The 16,631-nt window shown below is 38.4% G+C and overlaps 1 protein-coding gene across 6 annotated transcripts in view; it reads left to right on the top strand.

Annotated features, from left to right (window-relative positions):
- CHD7 (chromodomain helicase DNA binding protein 7) overlaps positions 1–16,631 on the top strand; it is a 131,159-nt gene that overhangs the window by 11,432 nt on the left and 103,096 nt on the right. Inside the window, exon 3 of one of the 6 annotated variants that reach the window (XM_027898079.1) lies at positions 10,691–10,798. The exons of the other annotated variants lie outside the window; for them this stretch is intronic. The gene's annotated coding sequence lies outside the window, so the exon portion shown is untranslated. The remainder of the gene's footprint in view (positions 1–10,690; positions 10,799–16,631) is intronic. 6 annotated transcript variants of the gene reach the window in all.

Genomic DNA, 16,631 nt, shown 5'->3' with positions numbered 1-16,631 from the left:
TATAAACAATTTGTTAGAATTAATAAGCTACTGCCCAGAAATCAGTTTTTTTCTTCAGGTAGGAGAACAAAAGCCCTAAAGATTTACTAATGTATAAATATCTTGTCTACTATTTCAAATGTGAAATACTTAATCTTTGAAACAATTTATTCACAAGTGTTTTTTTTTTGGTGTTTTTTTTTTTTTTTATGGCAACTTTGAAGTTCTCTGTTAGGTTTATCCAGCTTCTGAGTCAATTTGTATGCCTCGAATTTTATCAAGTCGCTGTTGTTTCAACGTCATTAAGTTTCATCAGTCAGTAATTCAGTGAATTCCCTTATTCAGTTTTATTCCAAGTATTTACATTATTCCTGCTGGTTTGAGATGGAATGAGAGCTTGATCATAGTAGGTGGCTGAGACTGTTACTTTCTGTCATAGTCTAAACCTTTCTGATAGCAAAATGAATGCACTCCTACTTGCTAAAGTTGGTGAAAAAAGTACACTGCAAGTCACTCCTGTAGTACTGTCTCTTGCTACTCTGCAGAGAGAAAAATGGGCAGTTGATACTGTGTAGCTCAGCAGAGGAATGAACACCTTACAAAAAATCAGGGATTTTGACTGCAGCTTCTGCTCCTTCCACCTGCCAGCTTGAGGTGACTGTTTCAGCATACCAGGAATGTGGCATGAGAAACTGCTTGCTTTCTGAAGAGCCTTGGCTATTTTGTCAAGTTTTTTGTGTAAATTGCCTGCAGTGTGACAGAAAGGGGCTTCTTAGCAGGTGGAAGAGTGGAAGCTCATGCTTTCCTTCCTGTTTTTCTCAAGATTTGGGCAATTCTATGTCCCTTTAATGGAAGGTAAACACTTGTCAGTTATAAAAAAACCCAAACTTACCATGTAGTGCATCATCTAGATTCCTTTCTTTGGGTTTTACATCTAAAAAATTCCCTTTCGGGAGCTACACAGGATGGTGGGAGCAGCAGGATAGGGGACTTAACAAATTCTATCTTAAGGACATTGTAAGCTGCTTTTGGTGAAAATTCTGAGGAGTGGTGGCCCTGACTAGCACTGTGTGTGTTCAGAATGAATATTGTAGTTACTAAAAGCAGCTTGTTTACATTAGGAATTGTATGTGCTAGCTCTAATGGGCTTTAGGAAGCCCAAAGCACAGCTGTAAAACATCTGTCTCTGGGACCAGATCTTGTCTGTCTGGTGAGCTGTTGTCCTGCATTTCATGTTCAGATTTAGAAAAGAAATAAAACTTTTTCTTTTAATAGAGAAGTTCTTTGCCATCCTGCTTGAAGACTGGATTGCACTTGAACAGCTATCATGCTGTTGTCTTGAATACAGAACTTAAAATAGTGACTCCGTATTAACTTAACTCCACTTCCTCTTTAATCCGATCATCTTGCTTGCTATATGACCTTATAACACCTTAATTTAAAGGCTGCTTATTCCAGTGGATTAAATTTGGAGGTGTCTGGTGTGGTGGGCATTACTACAGGAAGGGCTTAAGCGGAACTTAAGTGTTGCTTAAAAAAAAAATAAATAAAAGGACGTTTAGAATAGGAACAGGAAGGGTATTTTCCCACATTGGAATGGTTACTGTTGCTGGCCTATGGACAAGCCTTGCCGTGAAAGAGCAGGAGGAGTTTTGACACATAGTTCCGCTGTACCGCAAGAAAAGTCAATTCGTTTCCAGTGAGTAGATCTGATGCCTCGTGTCTCAATTGCACATGGAAGTGATAGAAGGCAAAATATCTGTTTAATTTAGGCACCTCCAAGTGTTCGGATGGTTTTTCTTCAAGGCTAGTGACCTGGGCAGGTGCTTGAAAGCCAAGATCCTAAGTGCTACGTCAAACTGGTGTACTAGGTTCACAATGAGGTATTTTTCGGTCCACCATATTGGGATGTGTAATAGTTGCTAATTACCTAGCAGCACTCATCAGATGATCTTGGTTCCTTTACCAAGTGTTAATTTTGCCTTGCTACTGCTCTTGTGAAGTAGATAAATGCCCTCCTTAAAAGGGGAGTTGGTCTGACATCTAGCACTTAAAAAAAAAAAAAATCTGTTTTAAGTGTGTTTAGAGTCTGTGTCTGAATACACTGCGATTTTTCAGAATTTACTTCTTTTTCCTTTAAATATTTTTCTCAGGAGTAAATTCTAAACAATTGTATTTTTTGTACTGAGTTTAGGGACTATAAGCTTCCCTCTTGTCCCATACAGCTTCCTGAACAAACTCTGCCAAATAGTCTGCAATTATATGTTTAGCTTAGGTTTGGGAGTAGATAGAGTTCAGAGAAGATACTTTGTATTCTGTGCTAGGTTATTAGCCATTCTGACTTGCATTTTCTGTCAGATTATTTTTCCATCTCAAGTCAAGTATTTAACCTGACTAAACTAAACTACAGCCAAACAGTCTCTTTGAGAACTGCATGTTTCCAAACAAGGGTATGTAATTTCTTTGTTGGGTGTGATCTGGGGGGTTATGGTGAGTTTTACTGTACCTATGAAAAGTTTAATTGTTTTGAGTCCTTGAAAATAAACCACTGGCTTGTGCTGCCTTCTCTCTGACAGAGGTTTACCAGAAGGCCTACTCTGCACTGGGAATATGCTGCTGCCTCCAAGCTTGGGTTGTGCTTGGCATACAATGGCAGCAGCACCTTTCTTGGGTTGGAGGAAGCAGGGCTGGGAGATGCTTACAACAGCAATCACCCTGCTTTCTGTATTTGTCAAGGGCAAAATTTGTACCCCTAATATAGGAGATGGGCATGGTCCCCACTTCATGGGTAATAGAGGGGGTTTGTTTTCAGCAGTTAAGACGTTGCACAATGACTTGTGGATTGGAGCCGAGGATTGAATTCGGTCTTCCAGTAATTCCTTTAAGTGCTTAACCTAAATATGTTGTAGTTATTTTAAGTACCTTTTTATAACAGTAATAAAGCTTCAGGCCAGTGCTTTGAGCTGATTCTATCTTTTACGTCTGCTGTTTAAATCAAAAGTATGAATATTTTAATTTTTTCACCACTTAGTGTTGTTTTTAAGTCTTATTACTTCAAACTTTAATAAAAGCTTTTAGTACAAGTTCACTATTCTCAGAATGTCAATGTATAACACAACTTTGTTTTGAGATATTAAAAATCCACTTTTTTGAGTTATTAAAAGTGAACTTAACCACTGCAGGTGCTGAGTAGCATGCAAAGAAGTACTGCTTGTGCTGCAGTATTTAGTATTGTCTGTGTTTTTGTTGCCTTTCTTTCCCACTTTTTAAGGATTTAAAACCAGATAATAAACTCTTGTCTGAATTTTTTGTTGTTGAAATGGGGTAATCTTTTATACAGGAATGGTAGAATTTCAGCAGGCTCTGATACAGTTTTGGGTGTCCTTGTCTGTGGTCCTCTAGAGTGTTGTAATCTCACTTTATTCTTGAAGTGTTGGTTAACATAGACGGAAATACAGTGTCTTCATGAAAGGAGGGTGAAATGATACACTGGAAATTGTGTATTATTGAAGGAGCATAGTTGTCAAGAGCTATTAAAACCATGTTGTGAATATCATCTTACTTTTTTAGTACCAGAGGTCTGTCTCATCCAAAATCTTGTTTCACAGTGACCAAGGTGGGGGCTACCCAGAAACAGAGGAGGTCCCTGAGCCTCCACAACTCTGCAGCTCAGAATTGTCTCAGAAAAAGTGATAGGTAATGCTAAATGAATTTTTCTTGCATGAATTCATCTAGTCTTCTCTTCGTCTGTGTAAACTCTTGGCTTCCATTGAGACCATGGCAATGATTTCTGCAGCTTAAGTACACATTGTATGAAGAACTGCTTCCTTTTGTTTGTTTTATTTTGAACCTACCACCTGCTAGTTTTGTTTGATGTTCTCTAGTTTCCTTGTTAAAAGAGAACAATGGTTCACTACTTACCTGTTCCATGCCGCTCCTGATTTCGTAGGCTCTTTTATTCTGTCCCTGGTTGTCCCTCCTTGAGGCTGGAGATTTCGAAGGGTCTTCAAATGCCCTCTCTGGGCTGTCAATTTCAATTTAGAAGTGGAGGTAAGCAGAGCAAATACTAGCACTGTAGCAAGACAGAGGTACCTCACAGACTTGCATATCCCATCTTGTACAATTCTGTGGGGTTTTTTTCCCTTCCCTTTTTTTCTTAAATATGCCTAGTACTCTGTTTACTCTTCTGACAAATCTTGTTTTCCTAGATCTATTTATTCTGAATCCCAAATCTCTTTATTGACGATGATCATGTGAGAGCTCAGTAAAATGTATGTAAAACAGTCAGATTGTATTTTCTCAGGTGCATTGTCTTCTATTTACCTACACTAAATCTCATCTGCACTTTATTACACCTTCACTGGGTATGATGCTGCTTCCTGCACAGTGGATTTCAAGTTTTAGCAAAATGAACTTGTTAATATTATCAGCAAACTCACTTCGAGCTTCACCATCTGTTCCTAAATCTTTTATGTGTGTGCTGTCGGTGCAGGTCTAGAAAAGAGTTGGGTGATATTTTCTAGTGTTTTTTTCCTGTTTTGAACTGGTTACTTTCATCCATGTGAAGACCTCCCCTTTTTTGCTGTTGTAGCTTAGTTTCCTTAGGAACTATTGCTGGAGGACCTTTGTTCAGCAGTAGGCATGTGTTTTGGTCATCCAGGTTAGCTCAAACTTTGACCACTTAACAATTGCTTGAATGAAATCTCCTGTATTGGTAAGACAGGACTTTTCTGTGGGAAAGCAGAGGTGTCACTTCTGTAGCCTGTACTTGGCTACATGCCCATGTTTCTTCTATCTTCTGCTTATTTGGCCTGCTGAGACCTTGGACTTGTTGGTCTGTAGTTCTTGGCAGGCTAAAGGTGTGACCACTTTTCAAAACTGATGCTCCGTTGACATGCAAGTAGTGTGTGACCCCTAGATAATTATGCAGCATAGTGGACAGATAGGCTATTTTATCCTTCAGCTCTTCAGAACTCTTGGTGAAAGCCATCTCACATTGGTAACTTGCTGCTGTTTGCTTTGGTTTGACCAAAACTACCTCTGAGGATTTATGTGACTAAGAAGAAAGCTTCCCTTAGCTTCTGCAATGACAATAGATGCAGAAAACTTTAATTTTTTATTTTCTTGGAGTACTTTTTTCGTATCTTGCTTATGTTAGTCCAGTGGATTCTCTAGCAGGCTTCATATATACTTGGCATTTGTGAATGGACCTTTTATGACTTTGCTCATTTAGGAACATATCTTTTGTTTACAATTGTCCTTGCTAGTTCTTTTTGTCTGATTTATTCACTTCTTGAAAAACGTTCTTACTGATAGCCTGAGAGTAAGCACTCCAACAATGCGTTTTTGTTGCTTGTTACTTTTTTAGGAATGCTAAGTTTAAATATATTTAATGGATTTCATTAGCAGTAGCCATGAGTCATGATGTAGTTAAGTCAAATCTGACACGAACAAATCTGAATGTAATATAATTTGATGTACGTTTAAATAGTCCATGATCTGGTTAAAATGCTGCAGTGTTGCCCTCTGTGCTTCACCGTAACTTCGTGTAAATTGTTTGATAAATAGGGTTTATATGCTTTTATACTGTGATTTCTTCTTGCCAGAAAACCAGTCACCTTACCAACTTGTACAAGTGGAATGGAAATTTATTTTGAATGCCACTGATTTATATTGGAGTGAGACAAAGTATGTGACTGTGTCCTTCAGTTATAATTCCCCATCAATTGTAAATTGATGCGTTTGTTCAAATATACAGTATAAAACGGTATTACAATCAAGCTGTAGTTATCATGGGAGCCATAACTTCTGCTTTTCTTTTTCTTGGTTCTCTGTGTGAAAAACTGTACTGTAATATATTATTTAATTGTTTAATACTGAGGTCTCTCTGTTTTATCATAGTATGTGACATGCTACAGTACCACTCTGTATAAAAAACCTTTGGTGCTTGAAGCAGGGGTGGAACAGTAAGAGTTTATTCTTGTCTTCATGTATAGATGTGTGAGTACCATATTTAGAAAAACTTTTGCACAAATAATAACCACTTCATACTGGGGTTTTTTGAGATTTCTGTTCCTTTGCTTAGCTGAGAATGACTTGGAAAGTTGTAAGTCTGCAAATCTGTTAATTTTTAAACTTTTTCACGAATCCGACTACAACTTCTAGACAGCATGCCATTGTGTTCAAGATAAACTCATAAATTGTTTTGTTTTCTGATTAAAATACAAGTTAAATTGAAATCAGTGGGCTTACAGGTAAATTTGTTGAGGGTAACAGGGAAAGGAACTATAGAGAAGTATAGGTTTTTGGTTTAAGAAGGAACTTAAAGGAATTTTAGGATGTGGTCACTTCTTAGTTCATCTAATTACTGGCAAACTACCTAGAAGAAAGTTAAGGGGTGGCTTTCTGTTTGCAAAGTAAAGGTTGGTCACAGAATTTAAAGTAACAAGAGTTGAAACTAATTCAGCCTAGACACAATCAAAAACAGTGTGTTCGGAGAGGGTAAAGTCTTTTAGATGTTAAATGGAAGGGTGCTCTTGCCAGTTTTTGTATCTCTTCCCTACTGAATGCATTTTGAACTTCTCCTCCTCAGTAACTTCGATGAAGAATGGAGGGAGATTCCAGCATTCGTCTAGAAGCTGTGTAGTTGTGCATTAGTAGAACGTATCTCTACTACTGGAAGATCACAAGCTATCAGTCATTTAGTGCTGAGGTTTAAATGGAATAGGTGCTTTTATAGGCTGATTTATTAGAATACATTGCTTATAGGCTTGCTGAAAAATGTAGCTAGCAAATTTGATATGAAAAAAATGGCATGAAGGTAGCTGGGGATTTCGTCATGGTCTATGAATAGCGGATAAGCAGAATGAGGTGCTGCAATGCTGTTTTCTCTCTTCTTGTCCCTTATGCCCCCTGCATATGGGATTTTGAAAGTGGCATTGAGAGAGGGAAGTAGGTCTTAATCTAGTAGCATGAACAAAGCTATGGATTATATATAGGTATCTGCACCTGTTTCTGTGATCCTTGTCAAAGGCATATACCACTCTTGCTCCCCTCATGCACCAGCAATAAGGCAATATCTTTCTGTGTCCTTTAAAAGGCAGCCTTTCTGCTGACCAAATAAATTTTTCAAATAAATTTAGTGTTAATGATTTAATGGTCTTGTTAGTATTATCTTAATTTTATTATTAAAGAGGATATGCGGCATGAGGTTAAATCACGTGCTTTGTTTTAGAGGACTGGAAGTAGATGATCTTTAAGGTCCCTTCCAACCCAATCCATTCTATGATTCTATGATTCGTGAAGCAGTTAATGCTTTAGCAGAACAGAGTCACAATGTAGGCTTTGTTGTAGAATAAAATCAACACTGACTCTTTTTGACAGTAAGTTGCCACTTTTCCTTGCCTTTTCAAAGGCTTGGATACATACTTGTTCCTTCTGGTCTGCATTGAAGTTTACTACAACAGCAAACTATAGGAAATTTTGTGTGGAAAGTACTTCAAAATGATCATAAAGAGGGACTAACCCACCATGGTTCTGATGCCTCCTTTTCCTCCTCCCTATATGATTACTGATCTGAATCCTCAGACATTTTCCCATCACTTGACTTCATTTTCTTATTAATGAGATATCTAAGGATAAGCAGAAGGAATTAATTTTTCTTTTTCTGTTTAAGCACTGTTTTTGCATAGCGAAGAAAGATGATTTCTCTTTCCTCTCTTCTCCTTTTACCTGTATATATCTAGAAAAGAAATAGTCGAACTACCAGTTACGTATTTTAAACTGGGAGAGAAGAATAATAACCCAGACATTTAATGTATCGGGTATAAAAGGAAAATGCTGATCTGAATACTTAGGTGGATTTAACTGTAATACAGCTCCATGTTTGGAGTAACTTCTGAGAAACATGTAACTGCAAGGAGAAAAAAAAAAAAAAAGAAACAAACCAATATGGCCCATTTGAGTTGGTAAGCAAGTTGGGGCCCTACGGTGAAGGGTCTGGATAGTTTCAGAGTATGGGGACACGATTTAAGACAGTCTTAATCATCTGGCTTGGAAGTAAAAATACAACTTCTGTGTTTAAATGGAGGCATGTTTAGAATTGGTAACACTGTTGACACCAGTGCTACAAACACTGCATTTTTATAGACTGAAGTCCCATACATCATCTCTAGCCTTTTCTAAAAATTGTGAGTTCTGAATTCTGTTACTATATTCTTTCTTGTGAGAAGCCTGATTGCATCCAGCTATTCTTCTGGTCATGGACCATCTTTATCCTGTGTGATTACAAAATTGCTGTGCATTAACTAATGGAATCCATAATATGTTTAAATACCTGCACAACTGTCATTTTTTGTGTTTAAAAACTCTAAACTTTATATTAGGTTCTCTTGCGTCTTGTGATTTCCCTTTAAAATCTTTCTGCAATTAGTAACTTCTAATTAACAGCACCTATAAAAGTGATCTGTGAAGGAAAGATCATTAGTTGGTGTTTTGTGGTTTGTTTGTTTGTTTGTTTGTTTTTTCTTTCATTTGGGTGTGTTTTTGAGAGTCTTTTTTTGACATGAAAAAATTTAAAGTCATATATCTTAGTCCAAGTCAAGGTTTCTGTAACATGAAATGTCATTCACTGGAATTAAACTGATTTCATACTGAGGCTTCTGTTTTAAGATACAGGTATTTTCAACAGTAGAAGGTTAAAAATGGTGTCTTGAAATATGCTTCTGTTATCTTGAAATATGTCTTGAGTCAGCAGCTAAGTCAAGTTCTGGTTTTGAAACCTGATAGATCCTAGCCTCTGGTATTCCTTCAAATAAAACTGTCTTTAGCTTAGAGATTGAACATTTGGAGTTAGTCATAGATGTGAGCTTTGTGAAGTTGTGAAAATGAGGCTCGGGTTACAGAGCCAGAAATCACTCTTTTAGAAGTTCAGTTTGTTCGTTCAAGAGATTTGGCATAGCTGAGGGGAGAAACCCTTTCTCCAGAATGGCGTTTACTTTCCCTATATCCACGAGTTTATTTCATTTTTTGCTGACTAGCTAATTGACCACAGCAAAGTGACTTATGTGAGGTACAGCTGAAGAATTACCAAAGAAAACCTTGCCCTCTTGCACTAATTTTTGTATATTAATTACAGGTTATTCTTCATTTATGACCCTTAAAATCCATATTTCCTACTAGAGAACTAATAACACTTTAGCAGATCAAACCTCTCTCTCCGGTCTATAATAAATACAGCCTATGCTGTAGATATTTGCTGTAAGCTTGGGAATCAGATTTCTGCCAGTCTATAAATTTTAATTTTCTTATACTATTTGTTGAATATAATTATGATTTAGTTGATGATCACTGCACTTGATAGAGTGAGTCAATCCACTGTATGTAACTTTAGGTAAAAGACCATCTATGTAGCGATGCCAAATGATAAAGCCGTTGATAATTTATTTTTCTCCAGGAATAATATTGCAATTCAGTCATATCACAGTTGGTATCCCTTTAAAGCGGCTTCTAAATTGTTGGAGAAGCATCCTGTGTGATAGCTCTTGTATTCAATGAGTTCTTGGATGTTTCTGAAAGATTTATAGTGAAGTCCAAAGCATTTCAAGGCCAAGTATAGCAGTCTTGTCAGATGCAGCTTTACAGCCTGGTGACTTATAATGAGAGTAGAATGTAATTAGAAATTGTCCGTGTCTTTACTGAGTACTGATGAAAACTATGGCTCAAAGGTTAATTCAAATAATAATTAATATTGGTTTCTGTCAGAACAGGGTGGTAATGAAATCTTTGTTGTACAATGACTTTGATTTTAAGAAGTGGGTGCATAAGAAATAGAAGCTACAGTTTACCTTTTCTGATTATATTCAGTTATCTTACAATCAGCATGATGGCTTGATAAAGCATAATTTGAGGGCAATTTAAACATACTCAGAAATATTACAACCTACAGTGAAAATCATCTAACATGTTGCATCTTTTTAGGGACATAGATTTATAGCTAGATTGCTGAAGTAGATGGATTTACTACAAATGATCCTTAAGGACTGCATATGACTTTTTGTGTTGTTGTTGTTGATAATAACTGATCAATACCATGTGTTTGTGAAAAGTCTTCGTAATAAGATTTGCTAGCATGAGAAATGTGGGATGTTACATTGATGTTTGTTTAAATTGGACTAGTTTCAAGGAAAGCGATAGACCAGGTTTTGCTGGCAACCAAAACAAATTCTGTTCAGTTTCTTTTCCCGAGTTGAAATTTTCTATTGGAAAAAAATAAATGCTGTTAGTTTTGCTGAAGCCAAACCCATAATTTTTCAGTTGCCAGTAGTCGGGGAGCTATTAGACATGTTTGAGAGGCATTTCATGAATACTTTGCTGTCTCCTGATTTTTCTATATCTGCTCTGATCCTGTCCTTAAAATCTGCCTACTGAAAAGCTTCTCCAGAAAGTTACAGCCATAGCTTGGGTTTATGGGTCAACATAGTCCTGTATAACATGCCTTTCTCACACCTTCTATTCAGTCTACTTGACTTAAACGCTACTGCACTGCCTACTACAATTTTAAATTTGCTGTAATTTTGAGGCTGTTTCCTCTATTGCCAAAAGGGAAATCTAAATTCCTCTAAATTAGATTTGACAAAGATGAAGTATGTTCATTCTTAACGTGTGTAAAGTGACCAAAGACTGATTTTTTTTTCCCTGCTCATCTGGATAGTGCTTTCCATACAAACTGCTTCAGTTCTTGGGAAGGAAAGAGCCTGTAGTCAAGATTAAACTTTTTGGGAGCAGTGACACCCAACAGGGAATGAGTTACATGGTGGAGGTGAGAGCTGAGAAAGCAGATGTGCATGTTTGTGTTTGAGGGGTATTTTGAAACTGCCAAGAAATAGCGAAGCATTATGTTAGTTTCTTGGAGCTATTCTTCTTCTTTCTTCATATATTTTCTCAAAAACTGGGATAAGAGAGTTTTGTGCTACGCTGAAGTATCTACTAGAGGAGGCGTTAAAAAAAAAGCCCGGATTGTAATGGTAGCACTGGGGAAAAGCTCACTGTGCAAATCAGATGCTTACATTTTCTCTCCTGTATTTTATTATGAGCAAAGACATACTGGCTTGAGAACTGAGCTGCACTTAAGAGTCTTACTGAGATGTCTGAAACTTTGAAAGCTCTAGAGAACAAACTTGACCAGGAAATAGAGACTTTTTATCTGAAGTAATCTCCATACAAGTTTTTGAAGACTAATAAAGGAAAATCGAAATAATGGCTGAAACCTTTCTTAGTGAATTAGAGTTGCACGTTTATGCTTAATGATTTGGTTCTTTAAGGGAACTGTTGTCTGTAGAGTTGATCCAGCATCTGGAGAAGGTCTGCTATAGTGGTAGCAGAAAAAAATCTTTCTAAATTTGAAATACTATGGGAATTACTGAAATGCAAACTCCTATTAAAAAGATGCTCCACTTGTAGCAAGTCCTAAATGTTCTGGAATTTGTGCTAGTACTCAAAGGTGCCAAAGGACAAATGTGAATAGATAGAAATTTAAAGTGAAATGCTTTGTTGAACATTCTAAAACCATTTTTTCTTTTTGTTTGGAAGAATACATAGAAACATTCTGAACAACACATTAGGTGTGGCTCAGTCCCTTTCCATGACAGATCTGCATGCTGATGTGGAGGTATTGAGACCACTCTTGTTTAACTAGAGACGCATGTCCTGGTGTAAATATGCCATCTCCAAATAGCAGTGTGAGACTACATGGTGGGGAGGGGGGAAGGGAAAAGGAGGATGGTCATTTCAGTTTGTCTTTTTAAATAGTGGAAGTGGCAAAGTTGCTGCAGTTAGGTCTTCTTGAAATGTGTTGTAGGCTGTCCTGTAGCTTGCTTTCTCCAACCACTCGAAATTCTTTGAGAAGGGAATCTTCCAGAGGATTGTATCTGTGCTGTGGAATAAACAGTTGTCGTGTGAAACTGATGTGAGCCTTAGTTTTACTCTGCCTCCACTAAAATACACTTTTACGGTAGTTTGTGCAGGATCAGCACAGAGGAGTACAAAGAGGGAGCTTTTCAGTACAAAGGCTGCCTGTTTGGCCTGCCCAAACCACCGTGAATGTGTTTAAAGGGGACTTTTATTACCATGGAAACTCTCAGACAGGAAGGAATTTGTCCTGCCATATCTAGAAAATAGTCTGTAATGGTCAGCTCTTGGAACAAAAGTGTTTCGAATAGTGGGATATATTTAAAAATTCTTGTGGTGAATACGTTTTTAAAAAAAAAAGGAATATGTAAAACCCAATCTTATGCTAATGGACTCTTCGTGTGGGGATTTAGGGAAGACTGCAGACAAGTACAACTACGCAGGGGAAGTGTACTGAGAAACCTCAGAAAGTTTTACCTCTCTAGGTCCAGAAGGCTTCCTAGGTGTTGAATGGGTGTTGATGAAGTATTCTCCCTTTAAGTAGAGTGTTTATCCATCACAACCATTCATTGAGGAACTGTATGTGTGCTTGGCTTGAACTGCTGGAGGCAGTCCTCTGAGCACCATGGATTAATTGCTTTTGGAATGTCTTAACTAAAACCTGTTCTTTGACTCTCTTGACAAATACCCTTAGTATTCACAAATGGCCTTTATTTTCCTAAATCACACTGAAATATAACATTTCTTGTCTAAAAGAAATTCGGATGCCAGATCCCAGAATATTTGCACATCCCTCACTGGAGTTTTACACTGTATGAAATAGCTCCTAGGTCAGTAATCTTCCAGCCAGCAGGAGTAGCTAGAGGGAACTGCAAGATTTTCCCTTGCTTTGTGTACTCTTCGGTGTTGATTTGATTGTGTGCTTGATTAGTTAGATGCAAAATATTTTTCCTATATTTGTCCAAATTGGAATTCATAAATTGTTTTCTCTGCAAGTCATACCAGCAGACGGTAGTTTCTCATATTCTTTCTGTACAGCAAATGCCTGGCTTCTTTTACTGCTGTGCTTTTCAGGTTAAGTTGTTGAACCACCTGGCTATGGCCTGAAGGCAGTTTGAATGAATGGTGTAGTAATAAGTTGATCCAATGGGTTGTGATGCTTGAAATCAGCCGTACCACTCATGCTTCTTTCCTTGTGCTGTCATTGCTGTTCAGCTACCCCTGTAGTGACTATCTTCTGATGGCAACTAATGGTTAGATCAGCTTACCTCTGGTGTCAGACGGCACCTGAATTTTCTTGAGGTGTTTGGGATAATAGTAGAACAAAAGCATCATGCTTGGGGTTGGGAACAGAAATAACTAAGGGGGAAAAATTTTCATGAAAACTTTCCACTGTCCTGTCAATTTTGCACTTGTTTCACAGCTGCTGAAAATCAATGTTCAAAGTCTAATTCTACATGGCAGGCCACGTAAAGAACAGTTTTTTATATATTTTTATATATATATATACACACATACATAGAAAATGGAGTATTTATGTGTGCCTTTTACAAGCTTTGACTGACCTTGTTTGTGTTATCTGGGTTAACGCTGTAATCTGCTGCTCTCATATGAGGACTTCCGTCTTACACGTTGATCAGTTTAGTTTCTTGTCTCCTGACTTGAGGAGCAAAAGGATTGCAGAAGGTAGTTCCAACCCAGATTAAAAGAAACAAACAAACAAGGAAAAAACCCACCTCACTCTTCTTGTTTATAATAAACTCCCTGCTTAATGGCTCACTTTGCCTCACAGGGCTTGGTCTGTTTCCCTCATCTGGGAACTGGCGATAGGCTGCTGTCCAAACTGTGTCAGGGAATGGGCATCTTAATCGTGGACAGTCATTTGTCTTTCCAACAGTATAGAAACCCCTGTTAGATGTATTTCCTGAATAGTTAACTAAGTTGAGAAAGGAAATACTGGTGACATCATGTATGACTTAATATGGTTATTTACTGCGCAGGTGTTGTAAAGCTGTGAATCTAAACTGTAGTGGAATAGTTGTACCATATGGCAGGTTTTTTTTCTCCAATTCTTATTCTTTCTCATTTACCATGTTTGGGTTTTTTTCTCTTTAAAAATATATTTCTATGCCACTTTGGTTCTGTAATACCTCTTATTTAAAAAAAAAAAAAAGAAGGAAAAAAAATCCCTCAGGCTTCACAGGTTTTGATATTAATTCATTCACTGTTTCTTTACTCATTTCTCTAGTATGCATATGTAGTTTTGTTTCCTTCCTCACCATTGCAGTTCTAGGCCTTCTCCAGCTAGCAGTTCTTCATCTGCTGTGCTTTTCATGAACGCGGCAAATGCCCAGCTTGCTCTTTTCCACTATCTCTCGTTCCCCTGAGGGGCTCACACCCAGTGCTTGCAGGCCTGTGTTGCATGGCTCAGTGTTGCTCTCCTGATGGGAAGTCTGGGAAGCACTAAATCATCTGGCCACATACTGCTTCCTTCAACTTTCTCCCCAGCAGATCCGGGGGCTGAGTTTGCAGCACGGCGTGATGGCTGCACACAGCTTTAAAGCTCGGGAGTGGGGATGGGCTTTCTGCCCCACCCCACCCCCTCGCCCGCACAGACATTTCCCTGCTCTCCAGCTGCTCTGGTTTCCATCTGTTACAGGGCCTTCTGGTGTGACTGTTTCCTCATCTGCTGAGCCGAGTAAAATGTTGGAGGACCAGACACCGTGCTGACCCGGGGAATTAAGGGGTTGTGGTTTTGGAGAAAATGGCTTGTATGCTTATTTTCCTTTTTTCTCAGAAACTTGGCATGTGAGACATGTACATCTAGTATCTTCAGAAACTTTTTTAGGTGCATTTTCATTTCTTTGTAGCAAACATGTTTGCTCATCTTAGTTGCGTATGCGATGCTGTAGGCCTGTCCTATGTGGCAGCTGCCCCCTGTCCTGGGAGGAGCACCGTGCTTTGGTCTGAGGTGGGCTCAGAAAGGCTCAGGGATGCTCAACGTTAAGATGCAGCAGACAGACAGAGAAATAGCTGAAGCCTTATTTGTGAAGGCAAAAATATGCAACTGGTGAGAAGTAGCACGGAGCCAAGGGAGGCGTTAAGAAACCTTAACGTGGTCATCACTCTCTTGGCCCAGGAGCTGGGGAACTTTACCCCGTGAGGTGTTTTTGCTTTTGGCAGGCAGATGCCTGCTGCCCATCTTCAGACTGCTATTTTGGGCTGCTCTTGTCTTTAGCACTTCTTCCATCCTGCAGTCGCTTAGATTATCCCTTTCACAGATCGCTGAGCTATTGCTCTCTCTTGAGTGAATCTGGTGAGTTACCAGCAGCAGCAGAGACAGTGGCAATATAGACCTGCGACTGAGAAGTATTTCTGTAAAGCAAAATAGGTGAACAACAAAATTTCCATTTTACAAGTGAAGAATTGTAACCACTTCTGACTTGCTGGTACATGGAAACCCTGCAAAACTTCAGAAATTATCCCTGCCAAAGTTTATAAAATTGTCAGAGTGCAGTCCCTTGCTAATCAAATTGTCCTAGTGAGCAAGTGTAGCTTCCCTTTTTCTGACTGCTGCATCATTTTCTTTTTGGAAGTAGTCGTTCTTGGCTTTTAAAATCTGTTTTGACACCATCAAATTGGTTTGGATTTCAAAATTATATGTGTAAATGAGAAATGTACCTAGCACCCACTTTAGTAATTGAACAAAGCTTTTATTTCCAGAACCTAGCTACTATTCAGAGTGTGGGAGAAGTGTGCTCTGACAACTTGGGCTGCTTTTTGAGGACTTCAGTGATCTCACTGAAGGGTTTTAATATTAATTCATTGCTAGTGTTATGGTTATGTTTTGATGATAGTCACTTAGGAGATGGGTGTTAGGCAACCAGTTGGAAATTACTGTAAAGTGATTTTTTTTTTTAAGTGGTTCATACATTCAACTTGAAATCCCAGAGCACATTAAAAGTGCTAATTCTCATTCTCCTGAAAGCAAAGTTTCTATGTATTTCTCAAATTAACCCCCCTCTGCCCCCACATCCCAGCTAATACAATATATGTAACTTAACCACTGATTTTTAACTGGGGATCATGCATTTATTAGCTTGACGTTGGCAGAAACTGATTATGGAGGAATAAAATATAGAGTTGCTGATAGGAGCAACTGTTTGCCTTTTGGGATGATAGATGTATTGCATTATCAGAGGTGTAATATACTTCTGGGAGGTTTTCCGTGCAAGTGCAGCTGCCACACATGTTCCATGCAGAGTGAGAAGAGAGGTTCCATGCTCATGAGACATGTGTTGCCTTCTTGGAAAACACGGAGTAAATGAAATACTGACCAAAAAGGAGAGGACTTGGTGAGACATGAATGTTTTTATTGATGGATAACATTTGCATGACTCAGTCTCTCATTTGTGCTCAGCAGTGAGGAACTACCGTGTTGTTAACAGTTTGGGAGTTTGGCTGAATGGTAAGAGTACAGAGCTGTCAGGGAAGAGGCTCTGCAATGTTTTGGAAAGAAGCTTCCCCATTCCATGTTCAGCATTTGGAGCATTACTAGGGAAAATAAAAGATCAGGGTCAAGGGGAATCCAGCTTGTGATTTCTGAAGTTTGGGAAAAACAGACAGTGGAGTGCATGTCTATTCATGGTTTAAGGAGTTATTAGGTATGATCGTCTAGCTGCAAGGCACTCAGATTAAGTAGCTACAGTATGGTTAAGCAGAAATAGGAAATTAATTTAAATGGA

Source organism: Empidonax traillii, unplaced genomic scaffold, assembly GCF_003031625.1.
Source record: "Empidonax traillii isolate 1590-97213 ecotype Southwest subspecies unplaced genomic scaffold, ASM303162v1 scaffold578:size403431, whole genome shotgun sequence".
NCBI lineage: Eukaryota > Metazoa > Chordata > Aves > Passeriformes > Tyrannidae > Empidonax > Empidonax traillii.
The sequence above is the reverse complement of the archived record's forward strand: the minus strand, read 5'-3'. Positions and strand labels throughout refer to the sequence as shown.